Here is a 13869-nt window from a genome sequence, read left to right on the forward strand (position 1 = left end):
CAGGAACCTGCAACTCAGCATGGTCAAAACTCATTCTCCACATTTCATCTTCTTCCTCCATGCCCTGAACTTGGTGAATGATGCCACCATAAACTCATTTGCTTATAACCCAAAATACAATTTAACCAATAAACAGTTTTTAAACACTTTTGTGTGTCATATACTATGCTAGCACATGAACACAGAGATAAGGTGTTGGATAAGACTGGCCCCTGTCCTTGGGTTGCTTATAAGCCAGTAGGGAAGGCAAACATTAAACAATCACACAAATACCCAATTCATCATAATTGTTGTAAGCACTACCAAGGAAAAGATAAGGAAGGAATCATCTTTGACTCTTTCTCCTTTCCACACTTACCAATTCTATCTATCCTCTCAGTTGTAACTCCTAAGTATCTGTTCAGTTTGTCCTCTTCCCTCTTTCTGCTGCCACCAGTAGCTTTCCTTTGAACTGAAATAGCTTCCTAATAGATTTCCTGTGCCTGTAGTCTATTCACCACACTATATCCACAGTGATCTTTTACAATGCACATCTGCTTGTCACTTTCCTGTTTAAAACCCTTCAGTAGAATAAGATTGTTTATATAAAAAAGATAATAAAGTTGATAAATTAATAAACAGAAGTGAAAACATAATCTGGGGTTATTGAAGAAAATTCTGGGAGTGATTCAGAGAGGAAAAAAGATTTGACTTCCCATTATAAACTCATCCTTACCATTTGATCTGCTTTGTGTATATGTATTTCTTTAATAAAAATGAGTAAGTGGTGACCATTTTGTAATGTATAGAAACATCAAGTCACTGTGCTGTGCACCAGGAACTAATATTGTGTTACAGGTCAGTTATCCTTCAAAAACACACAAACTCATAGAAAAAGAGATCAGATTTGTGGTTACCAGAGGTGAGGGGTAGGAGATGGGGAAACTGATGAGTGTGGTCAAGAGGGACAAACTTCCAGTTATAAGATAAACAAGTACTAGGGATGTGCAACATGAGAAATATAATTAACATTGCTGCTTATTACATATGAAAGTTGTTAAGGGAGTAAATCCTAAGAGTTCTTGTCACAAGGCAAAAATTTTTTTCTTTAATTTTCTGTCCACATGAGATGATAGATGTTCACTAAACTAACTGTGATTATCATTTCGTGATACTGTTGCTCAGTTTTGTCCGACTTTTTGTGACCCTTATGGACTGCAGCACACCAGGCTTCCCTGTCCATCACCAACCCCCGGAGCTTGCTCAGACTCATATCCATTGAGTCGGTGATGCCATCCAACCATTTCATCCTCTGTTGTCCCCTTCTCCTCCTGCCTTCAATCTTTCCCAGCATCAGGGTCTTTTCCAATGAGTCAGCTCTTCCCATCAGGTGGCCAAAGTATTGGAGCTTCAGCTTCAGCATCAGTTCATCCAATGAATATTCAGGGTAGAGCATACTGATTAGACTTACATCACGAAATGTATGTAAGTCAAATCAGTATGCTGTACACCTTAAGTGTACACAGTGCTGTATGTCAACTATATCTCAGTATAACTGGAAGGAAAAAAATAAGGCAATACTGCTCTGTAAAAAAAGGTATTGAAAGTTAGTATACTTGGACCAAGTAGTATACTTGGACTTCCCTTGTGGCTCAGTTGGTAAAGAATCCACCTGCAATATGGGAGACCTGGGTTTAGTCCCTGGGTTTGGAAGATACCCTGGAGAAAGGAAAGGCTACACACTCCCAGTATTCCGGCTTGGAGAATTCCATGGACTGTATAGTCCATGGGGTTGCAAAGAGTCGGACACAACTGAGCGACTTTCACTTTCATACTTGGACCAAGGTGAGAGGAATCTGTGTCCTAAGTCCCAGGTTTTAGGGCCTCTTTGATCCTTCTTTCAATAGGTGGAAGCATCCATGGGACCAAGCGGCTGTGTCCACCCTGAATCTGTGTTCCCCTCCTTCTTCACTAGGTTTTGGGGATGTGGAACCCTAGCACTTCTTGCCCAAGTGGCCTCAAACCCGCTTCCAGAGCCTGTGTGGGCCTCTTCTCTGGTCTACCCTCTAAGGGTGGACTGCACCACCTGTGCACACGTCACCACATCCCTGGTATGGCTGTTTGAAGGGCACAAAACTGGAACTGAAATGTGCGGATTAGAGAGTTAGCCTGTAGGAGCACAAGGACCTCTGAGAGTGGGGAGGCCTGGGGAAGGGTCTAGAGGCTGGAACTCAGGAGCCAGATCTTGCCACACTTTCTGGTATGGAACTCTGTGGTATTTGGGAATTCTAAATCCAAATCTAGGCTTTAAAATATGGAGGCATTTATGTGTTGCAGCAGAAGCAAAGATGACATCTCTGTCCTCTTTTAACATTTTGTCAGGTTCGTTTGTAAATTCTTAATATTTGAACACAATATTTGACCCTTTGTTTGTTCTCTTGCCGTAGCTCTGCAAATATTAGGGCCAAACCTGTTGAAAATCCTCCTGATAACTTAGGAGAGGGTGGTTTTAAAGCCCTCTGGATATATCTGCGCCTTTTATCATATTATTTAAAACTGCTTGTAAACATTTCACAAGCCAAGTTGGCGTGGGTGTAACTCAGCTATGGGAAAACCCCGCCTGGGCCAAGCAGCCACTTCAAAGATCCCAAAGGTCAGTGACTGAAGGTGACACAATCTGGTCAGGCCAGCCCCAGCTCCTCCCAGCATCTCAGGATGAACATGTGGCTGTCTTAACTCCATTCAGATTGAACCTAACTGCACTGGTTGCGTGTGACTTTTCATATGATTTACCTTATACTTGTTACCAAATCAAAGAATTCATGTTCACTTTATGGAATGTTCATATTTTCAAACTGGCCCAAGTTTGTAGTTTTGTAAAAAATTGAAACTACTCTGATTCTCTTTCTCTCCTTTCCTTTCTTTCTTCTTGAAGACAAGACAAAGTCCCCAAAAGAAAGCCCCCCAAAAGAAAGTCACTGTGAATTTCTTTAGTAAACAAGCTTTTCACTGGGAAGAAAACAGACCAACTTATGGACCCAGAGTCCAGGACTGTGACTTTTCATCCTGTTTCTAAGAGGGTCCCATCAAGTGCTCTTCAGCAAATGCTATAGTTTCTTCATGCCTCTTTTTCTTCATCTCTAGCTACACAGAACTGAGGTTTCTGTATTACTGTCCAAAGGAAGTGGCTATCTGCATAAACTGAATAAGGAAAGAAAAGTACAAAATGTCCTGTGAATATGTTTTATTCATGAGCAACAGTATGAAAGCAGAGTACAGTGATGAAAGAACTATTGGTCACAGAGGGTATTTTTTCCCCAGCCACACCCACATACTGACAACGATCTCAGCCAGTTGCGTTTTCTCTGATTACAAAGAGGTAACAGAAAAAATTCTGGCTCCACCAGAGTCCCACTTCACATAAAGCGGACATTTTTGGAGGCAAGACTCATGAGTAGCAAGACTAAGGGGTACTCACAAGGACAAAGGTCTCTACCAGTTCCAAAATTCTAGAATTTTAAATTGTTTGAGAGTAGGCATGCTCAGCTGAACAGGAGAACTACTTCTCTTTTCAATGATAGTGTCAAAATTTTGGCATTGCCTGGTTTGTCTGAGGTTGAATTTGATACTTTATCTTAATCTGTGATTAAGTCAGTTGAACTCACAGACTAAGAAATATAGGATTTAGAAAATTTTATTAGCTTTGTTGGATGAATCCAAAAGGTAGGAAGGTATCCCTTTTACTGGCACCCGAAAAAGGTTGACCAACACATTTTCCTTTTATTGAATCATTCACTAAGTTGCCAGACTGAGGGGAGAGGAGTATGGATGTTCAAGCTAAGGATAATTGAAGGTAAGCCCTTCGGTAGTAGACCAGGAACAGGGCTATGAAGGGTCTGGTGTCTTTTTCTTCCCAAACAGAGGGTAAAGTGGAATGAATATATGGTACAGTGACAGAGAAATGCATGTCTCACAAAATGGAAAGAAGAAAACTACTGACAGAAGAAGCAGAGGCAAGTCCTGCTGATTCCTGCCTGAAGCCGTCATTTTCCCTCTGGCTTCTGCATTCTGGCACCACTGAATGTTAGACCCTACGCCTGACTGGAGAAACTCACCATCCTCTTTATCCCACACACCATTCTTATAAAGCCCCTGATTGAATATAATGTTGTGAAGAGGTCCGCTTTCTTCATACAAGTCTAGTAACTACAGGAAGTATTACACTCACCTTGAAGTTTGGAAACATTACTGTAGGTCTTGTGTGCTGGTCCTCCATCACCAGAGTGAGATGAGTGAATTCCTGTGTGTTTCCTCTTGATTTTTGTGGCAACTAAATCATTGCAACAATAGCTTTTTCTGTGAAACATTCAAAGAAGATAAAAACATTACACTTGATTTTGCAAATGTCTTCATGAAAAGAAACTTTTTTTTTCTTAGAATCTCCCATCTTGGGCAGAAGGCTAGATGCAAAGAGAATTTCCCTCATGAAGGAAAAGCTAAAGATTCTCACTATGATAGGCAAGTACTTACCTCTTATCTTCCTTCATGAAAGATTATCATTTTCTATTCCAATTCTTTGTAAGGTAAACCTGTTACTATATTTTGGCTTCAGACTAAGGTTCCACTGATATGTCCAAGTCACCAGTGTAGCTGAGTTGGCAACAAAGAGTCTATGCGTATGGATATCTTTGGTATCTGCTGTATCTCTTTCCCAATCTAAAATCTGGGAAGGTTGCACATTAGTCTTTTTAACACAGAGGATTTACAAGCCAATATGGAATATTCTCACCTAGGTTTAAGACTAGAGACCTCTTTAAGAAAATTAGAGATACCAAGGGAATATTTTTTGCAAAGATGGGCTCAATAAAGGACAGAAATGGTATGGACTTAACAGAAGCAGATATATTAAGAAGAAGTGGCAAGAATACACAGAAGAACTATACAAAAAAGATCTTCATGACCCAGATAACCACGATGGTGTGATCACTCACCTAGAGCCAGATATCCTGAAATGTGAAGTCAAGTGGGCCTTAGGAAGCATCACTACAAACAAAGCTAGTGGAGGTGATGGAATTCCAGTTGAGCTATTTCAAATCCTGAAAGATGAAGCTGTGAAAGTGCTGTACTCAATATGCCAGCAAATTTGGACAACTCAGCAGTAGCCACAGGACTGGAAGAGGTCAGTTTTCATTCCAATCCCAAAGAAAGGCAATGCCAAAGAATGTTCTAACTACTGCACAATTACACTCACCTCACACGCTAGCAAACTAATACTCAAAATTCTCCAAGACAGGCTTCAACAGTACGTAAACCGTGAACTTTCAGATGTTCAACCTGGATTTAGAAAAGGCAGAGGAGCCAGAGATCAAATTGCCAACATCCGTTGGATCATCAAAAAAGCAAAAGAGTTCCAGAAAAACATCTACTTCTGCTTTATTGACTACACCAAAGCCTTTGACTCTGTGGATCACAACAAACTGGGAAATTCTTAAAGTGATGGGAATACCAGACCACCTGACCTTCCTCCTGAGAAACCTGTATGCAGGTCAAGAAGCAACAGCTAGAACTGAACATGGAACAATGAACTGGTTGCAAATTGCAAAAGGAGTATGTCAAGGCTATATATTGTCACTCTGCTTATTTAATTTTTATGCAGAGTACATTATGTGAAGTGCCAGGCTGGATGAGGCAAGCTGGAATCAAATTGCTGGGAGAAGTATCAATAACTTCACATATGCAGATGACACCACCCTAATGGCAGAAAGCAAAGAAGAACTAGAGAGCCTCCTGATGAAAGTGAAAGAGGAGAGTGAAAAAGTTGGCTTAAAACTCAACATTCAAAAAACTAAGATCATGGCATCTGGTCTCATCAGTTCAGTTCAGTTCAGTCGCTCAGTCATGTCCAACTCTTTGTGACCCCATGAACCACAGCGCGCCAGGCCTCCCTGTCCATCACCAACTCCCAGAGTTTACCCAAACCCATGTCCATTGAGTCGGTGATGCCATCCAACCATCTCATTCTCTGCAGTCCCCTTCTCCTTCTGCCCTCAATCTTTCCCAGCATCAGGGTCTTTTCCAATGAGTCAGCTTTTCCCATCAGGTGGCCAAAGTATTGAAGTTTCAGCTTCAACATCAGTCCTTCCCATGAACACCCAGGACTGATCTCCTTTAGGATGGACTAGTTGGATCTCCTTGCAGTCCAAGGGACTCTCAAGAGTCTTCTCCAACACCACAGTTCAAAAGCATCAATTCTTCAGTGCTCAGCTTTCTTTATAGTCCAACTCTCACATCCATACATGACTACTGGAAAAACTATAGCCTTCACTAGATGGATCGTTGTTGACAAAGTAATGTCTCTGCTTTTTAATATGCTGTCTTGGTTGGCCATAACTTTCCTTCCAAGGAGTAAGCGTCTTTTTATTTCATTGCTGCAATCACCATCTGCAGTGATTTTGGAGCCCAGAAAAATAAAGTCTGACACTGTTTCCACTGTTTCCCCATCTGTTTGCCATGAAGTGACAGGACCAGATGCCATGATCTTAGTTTTCTGAATGTTGAGTTTTAAACCAACTTTTTCACTCTCCTCTTTCACTTTCATCAAGAGACTCTTTAGTTCTTCTTCACTTTCTGCCGTAAGGGTGGTGTCATCTGCGTATCTGAGGTTATTGATATTTCTCCCAGCAATCTTGATTCCAGCTTGTGTTTCTTCCAGCCCAGCATTTCTCATGATGTACTCCGCATATAGGTTAAATAAGCAGGGTGACAATATACAGCCTTGACATACTCCTTTTCCTATTTGGAATCAGTCTGTTGTTCCATGTCCAGTTCTAACTGTTGCTTCCTGACCTGCATACAGGTTTCTCAAGAGGCAGGTCAGGTGGTCTGGTATTCCCATCTCTTGAAGAATTGTCCACAGTTTATTGTGATCCACACAGTCAAAGGCTTTGGCATAGTCAATAAAGCAGAAATAGATGTTTTTCTGGAACTCTCTTGCTTTTTTGATGATCCAGCAGATGTTGGCAATTTCATCTCTGGTTCCTCTGCCTTTTCTAAAAACCAGCTTGAACATCTGGAAGTTCACGGTTCACATATTGCTGAAGCCTGGCTTGGAGAATTTTGAGCATTACTTTATTAGCATGTGAGATGAGTGCAATTGTGTGGTAGTTCGAGCATTCTTTGGCATTGCCTTTCTTTGGGATTGGAATGAAAACTGACCTTTTCCAGTCCTGTGGCCACTGCTGAGTTTTCCAAATTTGCTGGCATATTGAGTGCAGCACTTTCACAGCATCATCTTTCAGGATTTGAAATAGCTCAACTGGAATTCCATCACCTCCACTAGCTTTGTTCGTAGTGATGCTTTCTAAGGCCCACTTGACTTCACATTCCAGGATGTCTGGCTCTAGGTGAGTAATCACACCATCGTGATTATCTGGGTCGTGAAGATCTTTTTTGTACAGTTCTTCTGTGTATTCTTGCCACCTCTTCTTAATATCTTCTGCTTCTGTTAGGTCCATACCATTTCTGTCCTTTATTGAGCCCATCTTTGCATGAAATGTTCCCTTGGTATCACTAATTTTTTGAAGTGGGTATGTATAAAAAGTTATGAAATTTTTTCATATAGGTTTGTTAGTTAATAGCTAGTATATGTTTCTCACAAAGTCTGGAACAAAATCAAACTGTCAGTTTCAGTATGGGGTGAGAAGTCAGGTTGGAAGAGAAAGAGAAAGACATTCTATAGAGAGTATAAAAGTCACTAGCTTTCAAGTCCTAAATTGCTTTGACCTCATTTCTCCATTGCTATACCAAAAAAATATGCCAAATTTTTTATTCTGCTGATGCGTACAGTGATAATGAACTAATGTTGGCAAGATCTTTTGAAATCAGAATGTAGAGTTTATAAGGAAGCAGGAAACAAGACCAGAGAAAGTCCTTTCGATTGGTCAGATTTTATAAGGTTACATAATACGTTGTTTTGCACCAAAAGAATTTGGGCAACTGACTTTGAAATAGATTTTTTAAATTAATTAATTAAATTTAAAAATAAATGTTTATAAAGGATTTTTTAAAGTCTTCCTGTTACTTAGATAATAGCCCCAAATCAGTCTGATTTAGTAATTAGTTAAAATGTTTCAAAAGTCAAGCATTTGACAGAAAGGAAGCCAAATGATTTAGCCCGTACTCTTTGGTTTTAATCTTTCATTCAGCAACATTGACTGAATTTACAGTGTGTGTCAGTAATCTTCCAGGCTGGGTGGAAGACAGACAGATGTCTAAGACAGAAACACCTCCCACAAATGAATTTATAGTTTAGTAGAAGAGGTAAGGCATACATATTCAGATATCTACAACAATACAAGACTGTATAATGCTGGCCGTAAGGAAAACGCAAAGTACTTCCCTTGGGTGACTGGAAAATTTTGTGTGGAGTTGGCCTTGGAGCTTGTCATGCAAAGGACAAGATCTTCCAGAGTGAAAGCATGGTCAAACTATCTCCTCTGGGAAGGCTCTGCCGACCCTCCCTCCCCACTCTCTTTCCTTTCCCTGCCCCACATGGAGGAACATTTGTGTGCTGCTTCTGCCTTACTGCGTACTGTAAGTTACACAGACTTTCATCATAACAATTATATTCTAAATCCTATTTTGCAAGTCTTGTCCCTCCAGGGAAGTATAAAGTCTTTTAGAACAGGAGCTATGTCTTTTCATATTTTTTTCCCAATATTTAGCTGGGCCTCTGGCATAGTGTACTTACTTAATAAATACTGAGGGAGAAAGGAAGTACATTACAGAATATATTCAGGTATTAGTGTGTACTAGAATTTAGCTGAAATCAAAGATTAATGAAGGAGAGCAGTGGGAATTAAAGCTACAAGAGCACGTTAGAAAGTAGGTCTGAAACTATCAAGTGTTGGTGAGTAAATGGAACAGTGGAAACGCTTCTGTGCTGCTAGTGAGACTGTAAATTGGTACAACCATTTGGGGGGAAATTTTATTAATGTCTAATAAAGTTAACAGAGTGGTTCCAAATTGGGAAAATAGTACGTCAAGGCTGTATATTATCAACCTGCTTGTTTAACTTATATGCAGAGTACATCATGAGAAATGCTGGGCTGGATGAAGCATAAGCTGGAATCAAGATTGCCGGGAGAAATATCAATAACCTCACATACACAGATGACACCACCTTTATGGCAGAAAGTGAAGAGGAACTAAAGAACCTCTTGATGAAAGTGAAAGAGGAGAGTGAAAAAGTTGGCTTAAAACTCAACATTCGAAAAACTAAGATCATGGCATCTGGTCCCATCACTTCATGGCAAATAGATGGGGAGACAATGGAAACAGTGACAGACTTTATTTTGGGGGGCTCTAAAATCATTGTAGACGGTGACTGTAGTCATGAAATTAAAAGACGCTTTCTCCTTGGAAGAAAAGCTATGACCAACCTAGACAGCATATTAAAAAGCAGAGACATTACTTTGCCAACAAAGGTCCATCTAATCAAAACTATGGTTTTTCCAGTAGTCATGTATGGATGTGAGAGTTGGACTATAAAGAAAACTGAGTGCCAAAGAACTGATGCTTTGGAGAAGACTCTTGAGAGTCCCTTGGACTGCAAGGAGACCAAACCAGTCAATCCTAAAGGAAATCAGTCCTAAATATTCATTGGAAGCTGAAGCTCCAATACTTTGGCTACCTGATGCAAAGAACTGACTCCTTGGAAAAGACCCTGATGCTGGGAAAGATTGAAGGCAGGAGGAGAAGGCGACAACAGAGGATGAGATGGTTGGATGGCATCACTGAAGTTGGTGATGGACAGGGAAGCCTGGCGTGCTGTAGTCCAGGGGTCACAAAGAGTGGGACACAACTGAGCAACTGAACTGAACTGAATAAAATCAAAGATACTGGTGACCCAAATCTTGTGACCCAAAACTTCGAATTCTAGAGTAAGTCTTGCTCATGTTTACAAGGAGATAGATGTAGAATATTCATAGCAAAAAGCCAGTAACAAGCTCAATGTCCATCAGCATGAGAATGGATGAATAACTATAGATTTATCAATGATGAATAGCTATAATACTACATCTATGTTGCATGTATTATGTTAATATTAGTCACTTGTTGTTGTTTAGTCACTCAGTTGTGTCTGATTCTTTGCAACCTCATGGACTGTAGCCCACCAGGTTCCTCTGTCCATAGGATTTCCCAGGCAAGAATACTGGAGTGGGTTGCCATTTCCTTCTCCAAGGGGTCTTCTCGAGCCATGGATAGAACCCATGTCTCCTGAATTGGCAGGTGGATTCTTTACCACTGAGCCATCAGGAAATTTTAGTCATATATAATATATAACAACTACAGATATATCAACATGGGTGAGTAGCATACTAGTGCTTCACCTGTTGACACTCACAACAGCCTGAGAAGACAGCCTCCTGGAGTTGCAGTTCAGAATGTTTTATGGAACATTGGCACTATACCACCCACTCTTCCAGGTGTCTAGCTTGCATAGATAATAGCTTCTGCAGGTTTTGGCTTCTCAGCCTCCATCATCATGTGAAACAATTCCTTATAGTAAACCTATCCATTTGTTCATCAGTCAATAGATGGGGAGATGGGTAGGTAAAAGTCCCTTTGGTTCTTTCTCTGAAGAACCCATAATAATATACCTACTAAATAAAATGGGGTTTTTATTTTCTTGTTAATCTGTTCACATTTCAAAAACTCTACCATTCAGTTTCCTTATTTGAAATTAGGGCTAGAAACTTATGTCTTATTAGACTGTTGTGAGTATCAACAGGCAAAGCACCAGCATAGTACTGGGCATGTAAGCACTCAAAGTTAGTTCCTTTGATTGTGACCCTGGATGGAAGAATATTGCTTGGCCAATTGATCATGGTCAGCCTGCAAAACTGTGGGTGGGAGCTTGAGGGGTGGCTGAGTGGGGTTGGTAGGGTTAAACCAGCTTACTTCAGTATACTCCAGAGTAAATCTAAGTGAGGTGAGAGTCGCTCTGTCGTGTCCAACTCTTTGTGACCCCATTGACTATAGAGTCCTTGGAATTCTCCAGGCCAGAACACTGGAGTGAATAGCCTTTCCCTTCTTCAGGGGATCTTCCTTTCCCAGGAATTGAACCCAGGTCTCCTGCATTGCAGACAGATTCTTTACCAGCTGAGCCACAAGGGAAGCCCAAGAATACTGGAGCGGGTAAGCTGTCCATCCTCCAGTGGATCTTCCCGACTCAGGAATCGAACTGGAGTTTCCATTGCAGGTGGATTCTTTACTAACTGAGCTATCAAGGAAGCCCCTAGTAAATCTAAAGTCCAAGATAAGTTCAGTATTTTCTCCCTGCCAAAAAAAAATGTGGGTTGTGTCTCTCTTATCATCAAGGATGTCATGCTTATCACATGATTTTTATTGTGCTTTTGTTTTACTAACCTTAGAAGAAATGGGTACTAGCTTCCAGGTAGAGAATGAGGCCCAGTGATTCACCATCATTCCCACATACAAATGGAGAAACTGAGATTCAGGAATTGTGTTTTACCCAAAAGAATATGGCTGGTTAGCCCCTAAGTTCAAATATCTCTCCAGGCATGTAGGCAGCTAGTGAGGTTGGGTCCTCTGAAGAGTTAAAAGCCAAGTACAGTGAGGGTGCAAAATAAAGAGAAGACTTTGGTCTCCCTTTAAGCTAAGGATAAACAGAGGCTAAACTTGTGGAAAATATGTGGAAACCCATCCAACAAGGAATATACATATTTATGATTCCAATTTCTTCAAGTCTTTGCTCAAATTTTACTTTCTTGATAAGACCTACATTGGTCATTTTATTATTAATAAATACTGCAATCTTCCCCCCTGCCAGTTACTACTGATTCCTGCTGCACTTTCTTTAAATTGAAGTATAGTTGATCTACAGTACTGTGTTAGTTTGAGGTATACAGCAAAGTGGTTCATATTTATATGTGTTCTCCAAATTCTTTTCCATTATAGATTATTATAAGATATTGAATATAGTCCCCTGCATTATACAGTAGGTCCTTGTTGTTTATCTATTTTCTGTATAGTGCTATGTATCTATTAATCCCATTCTCCTAATTTATCCCTCTCCTCCTTTCTCCTTTGGTTACCATAAGTTTGTTTTCTATGTCTGAGTCTAATTTGTTTTAAAAATAAGTTCATTTGTATCATTTGTTTATATTCCACATATAAGTTATATCAGATATTTGAATTACTTTGCTTTTAGTATGATAATCTCTGGATCTATTCATATTGCTACAAATGGCAGGTTTTAATTCTTTTTTATGGCTGAGTAATATTCCATTGTATATACATATCACATTTTCTTTATCCTATTCATCTGTTAATGAACACTTACATTGCTTCCATGTTTTAGCTATTGTAAATAGTGTTGCTATGAACATTGGGGTGCGGGTATTTGTTTGAATCAGCTTTTGTCTCTTCCAGATATATGCCCACAAGTAGAATTTCTGGATCATATAGTAATTCTATTTTTAGTTTTTTTAAGGACCCTCCATACTGTTCTCCATAGTGACTATACCAGTTTACATTTCTACCAACAGTGTAGGAGCGTTCCGTTTTCTCCATACTCTCTCCTCCTGTTGTACTTTCTACCTTACCTACATAATACCTAATATATACTCTATGTATTTAGGTTTATTTTTATTATCTCTCTTTACACACACACACACATATACATACAAGCACACAAATGTAAATACTATAAGTACAAGGATATTCTGCTTTGTTCACTGATGCGTCCCGAGTGCTTAAGCCATATGAGGCACTCCATGAATCTATGTGGGATAAATAGGTTCTGAGAGACTACAGGAAAGTTTCCAGATAAGGAAGACATTTTGAATACATGCATTTGCTCCTTCCCTAAACCTAGTAAAATAATAATAAAGGAGGCATAATCTCACAAGGACATAAAGAATGGGAGACGAGACCGCAATAAGAGATCAGAAGCTGGAAAACAGATGAAAAAATGATCACTGTCTTAGTAGAACCTGGAAAGCTAAAGCCTAAGTCAGCAGTGGGGGAGAACCAAGAAGCATTGTGATTTACACTGAAGAAGCCACTAAGGTTCAAGATTTGGTGACCTCAACTCAACACATTAACACTGGAGGTTTATTCGTTAGACAGGGTAAAATCAAGGGTCTCTTGATGGGGAAACACCAGATTCAGTTAAAGGAAGAGTTATTGTATCAATCTGGCTCCATTCAGGAGACAGAAACCACACAATATTATACAAAATATTCCCATGCTTGGTAAATATTTACATATTGAAGGTCAGCCTCTTTCCTCTTTCAGCTTCTAAATGCTGGCAGCCAAGCTGAACTATTCAGGGAGGAAATTGAAGGGGGCTTCTTTGCAGAGGCTGATAGCCTTAAAAGGAAAAACCTACGATATTGAGATAACTCAAAGAAAGAATCCAGTCAGAAACACAGAGATCTGCTTATGTCCAGTGGAACTCAAATGTGTCCAACACATGCTCAGAGCCTCTGATTGGCTTTTTGGTGCCCTACTCTTGTATGTAGAACTAAGGATCGTCAGTTATCTGTGGAAATATATCTGCCCAAACAAAAAAAAGGAAAAAGAAAAAACTTGGAGGACAAGAGACTATGCAAAGAGAAGAAAAATATTCCCTCACATTATCATTAATATTTTAAAAGGAATAAATGAAAACATCACATCTATAGAACAAGACAAGAGGCAATAAAAAGGAAAACTCCAAAAGAACTTTTAGAAATTAAAGTATCATAAGATCTTAAAAAAAATGCAATAGAAGTTTGTAGGGTGAAGTTGAAGAAACCTAGAAAATCAAGCAAAAGAAAACGACATGGAAAATAAAAGAGAATGATTTTTTTTCTAATAAAG

At 39.7% G+C, this 13869-nt stretch overlaps 1 long non-coding RNA gene across 1 annotated transcript; it reads left to right on the forward strand.

Moving 5' to 3' along the window:
• Window positions 1–3531: 3531 nt before the first annotated feature.
• LOC145529014 (uncharacterized) lies at window positions 3532–13595 on the forward strand. The gene is made up of 3 exons (XR_014070834.1): window positions 3532–4497; window positions 9064–9920; window positions 11080–13595. It is a non-coding gene; the product is annotated as an uncharacterized LOC145529014 (long non-coding RNA).
• The last annotated feature ends 274 nt before the right edge of the window (window positions 13596–13869 follow it).

This window comes from Giraffa tippelskirchi, chromosome 2 (genome assembly GCF_054371585.1).
Source record: "Giraffa tippelskirchi isolate mGirTip1 chromosome 2, T2T-mGirTip1v1.2.pri, whole genome shotgun sequence".
NCBI classification, from domain to species: Eukaryota; Metazoa; Chordata; class Mammalia; order Artiodactyla; family Giraffidae; genus Giraffa; species Giraffa tippelskirchi.